We start from the raw sequence: 4,219 nt of genomic DNA on the forward strand, positions 1-4,219 counted from the left end.
CTGCGCTCCGGCCGCCGCCACTCCCGCCGCGCCGCCCGCGCCTCAGCGCCGCCGCGGGCAGCCCACGGCCCGGCGCTGGGGGGCAGGCGGCTGGCGGCCCGGGGGCCAGCGGCACCCTCCGGGGACCAGCGGCACCCTCCGGGGACCAGCGGCACCCTCCCGGGCCGGCGCCGCCGCCGCTCCTCAAGGCTCCCTCCCCGCACGCCGCCGACCCGGCAGGGCTCCGGCTCGGCCGCCGCCGCTCGGTGACCGAGGATGCCCGCGCCGCCGCTGCCGCGTCCCCGCTCGTCTCCGCACAGCGCGGAGACGGCTCCGCTTCATATTTCCCCTTCCAGCAGGAGGAGGAGGAGTGGTCGGGAGGTGGGGGCTCCTCCCGGGGCGGGGAGGGGGCGGCCCCGCCGCTGGGCTGGCGGCAGGGCCGGACAGCGCTGGCGCGGCGGGGGAAGGGGCGCTCGGGACCTGCCCGGAGGTTCCGCGGGGCGGGAGCGGGATGGAGCGGGCACCGCAATGTGCGGGCACCGGGCATCTCGGGGCATATGCCCATCGGGCCCCGGCCGGGATGTGCACGTGGGGCGCTGGAGATCCCCCGGGACAGGCTGCGAGGCTGGTCCGTCCTCCCGCGGCTGTGGGCAGGGAGGTGCCGGCTGGCCTGCGGCTCCCAGAGCCGGAATATCTCTTCCCTGGGGGAGCGAAGGGGGACTTTGCCGTCGCGACCGTAAGCTGAAGAGAAAGAAAGTTGGTGTGCGGCCTCTCTTTGAAAAAAAACACCTCTGTGTGGTTACTGCTTTCCGTGTAAATCCGGCATTTTATAAGCTAAAAATGCGTGTCAAGGATGCCTTTGGTGCTGCACTGTCCTGCACGCATTCCCCCATGTCTGTTATTGGTTCGTTTTGTTTTTTTCTCTAGTCTTAAGTGCTGGTCATGCAAACATGTGTAGACTTCACGTACTTGTGAGTGACTCGTGCCTGAGTTTAATCACGGGATTTTTGATTTCTGATGTCCTCTGGACAGAGACATCATGTTTTCCAGTTCATGTTTGGTCTTGTGGGCTCAGCTGTAGGGCCTCATGGCAAAGAATGTGTAACAAATTGGAGGAAATGTTGAGAAAATCAACAAAACTGTGTTATGAACAGCTTAACTAAGCTAAAGTGTTTACATGCTGCATGCTTAAAGAGAAATACAAACAATGTTGATTCCTTCCAAGTCCCTTGAGAGGGAATAATAAACTTGATTTTCCTCACTTATATTGGGAGGAAACTGAGACAGAAGCAAGTAAGTGGTGAGTCAGAGTCAGTGCTCCGGTGCCTTGGATTCCCAGGGTTACGCCTGCAGCTTCGCACAAATGTCTTTCCAGCCGGAAAAGATGATTTCCGGAGCACTTGGTGGTGGTCTGTACAAGCCTGTAGTGCTCAGATATCCTCTCAATGACCTGGATAGACATGCACAGAGAAAAGCAGCGTCCTCCAAGAAACAGGTGTCTATGAACACGATCACGTAACACCGGGCAAGGCTGTAAAAATGCCTTTACCCCACGCTGGTTGCTCATTGTCTTCTCCTGTAGTTGCCACAGAGGTGTTTGTCAGGCAAGCGTGTGAAGGGAGGTGATTCACGCTGTAGGCGCAGTGCATTTGGAAAAAGTGTTGTGTATCCAGATCAAAATTCTGATTTTGCCACTTGTAACAATCCTGCAATAGCAGAGACACCCAAGTAGTTTTTCTTTATCTGCAGGTTCAGTAAGTGAGTCAGGTACAGTGAGCAAGGAGAACAACAATATCCACTCAAAGTACAGTACAAGCATCTTCATTTCTGAATCTTGAGGACCTGTGATGTGCTTCTGCTGCATGTGCTGGTTACCTCTCCTAAGGGAAGTCCCTGTTGGGGTTATCAGTAACCTCATGCAGGATGTGCAAATGGGTGTTAGAGGGAGAGGGGAAAGGTGATGTGTGTGGGAAAGCAGATTGAAAGAAAGAATTCCGTTTTTGGTTGACCAGGTTATTACTTAGGCATCCAGCCTGGTGGAAGAAGCCAACCTGAAGAGTCTCGTGTGTTTGGCAAGCACATGGGTAATACGGCATGTGGGAAGTCTCCTATTGTAACTGCTGCTGTTTACCTGAATATAAAAGGCAGGCCGCTGTCACTGTGAGTGGTGATGAAGGACTAGGAGTTTTGAATATAATTGTATAAAAGCAGCAACATCCAAAAGGAGAGGCTTCTTATAGGCACCACCTGTTTTTCCATCCCCAGATCAAGCAACATCATAATTTGCAGAAAGATGAGGCTGAGAATTGCTTGAAAAAAATTATTTCTTACAAAAGGCAGTTATCCCTGAAGGTCATGGTTTCTGGGAAGTGACAGTCCCCCATGGCAGCGTCACAAAAAGCTTTTCATAAGAGGAAAGAGCAGTGCCTTTGCTGCTTCACTGGGCAACTTTTTAAATTAGACTCTGTTTGTGATTTACTATCAGTGCAGCTTCAGATACGGTAATGAAATAAAATGAAATCAAAATCCAGTGGGTTCAGATATGGCAGAACTGGCAAAAAACCCCACAAACTTTGTTTTTTTTCTTGTGTTTTTTTTCCCTAAAATTGTTGTCATTTTAAGGCTGTGTGTTTTATCATCCTGATGCATGTTCTTTTTCTTTAAATATACCTAGTCCTACTTGTTTCATTGCCCTGTCCCTCTTAAAAATGTGCTGTAATGGGAAGCAGTGACAAATAGCAGTTCTCTGCACTTTGATCTAGGCAGCATGTCACATCAGTACTCATTAAAAATGGCATTAACCAATCCAACCATGACTTTCTGAACTGGAGTTCCTGGGGTGTATACCTAATTTAGGTATAATGTAATATCATTCACAAAGGCATGTCTCATGCATATTCTCAAAAATACCATAGAGCTTGGCACACTTCAAAAAGGAAGTCAGCAGAAGTTTGCACAGAAAGGAGCAGTTTTGAAACAAACCAAACCCCAAACGTGATGGGAAATGTACTTTGTGGCTGAAGCCCTCTGCAAAAAGTATTAAAATAGGAGGAAAACTGACTTGTTGGACTTGTTGTGTGACACTTCAAAGATCTAGGCATATCAGCATAGCGCTTGTCTAGGTAAAGTGCCGACTGGCTGGCTGGCTGCCAATGCCAATCTGGTGGCGAAAGATACTTAAAAGAGGGAGAGGATGGGAAAGAATGGAGGCAGTGAGTGTGTGGGACACTTTATGTTGTGGAGAAGAATAGGATGGGGCAGCACAGCTAATGGCTATATTATGTTTTTAAAAAGAAGGGACGTAAAGATTTATTAGGAAGGAGGGGAGTGACTAATTCACAAAGAATCAAGCGTCTGTCAGATTTCTGTGAATCGCCCTTGGCAAATTAATCAAAATAAGTAGAGAGAAGTTTTTCTACATGTCCAGCTTGAATTAGAATCCACAAGATGAGCCTGGAACCTGTTTGATACAGAGAAATATTCACTATGTGCTTCTTATTTTGACTTCAGCGACTTGAGAAAGAAATTAACCTGTTTAATGATATAAAAGAAATGCTAATTGGTTTGTTTCTTCTTTCAATCTGAACTGAAAATGCCATAGTTTATGTGGTATATCAGAAATGGGGTTTATCCATTACTTCCTCTATTGGTTTTAAGTATTTAGAATAAAGTGTTTAAGCTGATGATTTTTTTTTCTTATTCTTTGTTAACAGAGTAATTGAAAGAACCTCTGTCAATATTTCCTGAATGTTTGTCTCCCAAATTGTGCAGACTAACTGACCTTCCCTTACCATAGATTTGATCTTCAGTGCAGCTACTAAAGCCAGTGGAATTTTATGATTGTTTTAAGGGATGCTGAGTCTGGGTTTAGTTTTGTCAAGCATGTTACCTGTGGTAAGGCTGTCCTGGAAACTAAGGCTCTGAGGTGGAGCAGATTACCACAGAGGTCTATCCTTTATTGCTCTTCCTTGCTTAGGTAGATAACTCCTCTGATAAGTGTGTTTTGGAAATGAATTTATTTTAGTCATCTAAGACACAATGCACATGTTGAAGTTCTGTTACCTGGAAACAAACATAGAAAGTATAGTATAGTAAAGTATAGTATGCATATAAGCATAGTAAAATGAAGTTATTGTGGCCATTGTTGATAGGCTCTTTTCTCTTTTTCTTCAGATACACAAAGAGATGTGCATCCACATAAAAACACAGAGCCCATCTGCTAGAATAGACTTGATGGTTT

This window comes from Pseudopodoces humilis, chromosome 1, assembly GCF_049639895.1.
Source record: "Pseudopodoces humilis isolate 2021_Gansu_Grassland_sample_001 chromosome 1, ASM4963989v1, whole genome shotgun sequence".
NCBI classification, from domain to species: Eukaryota; Metazoa; Chordata; class Aves; order Passeriformes; family Paridae; genus Pseudopodoces; species Pseudopodoces humilis.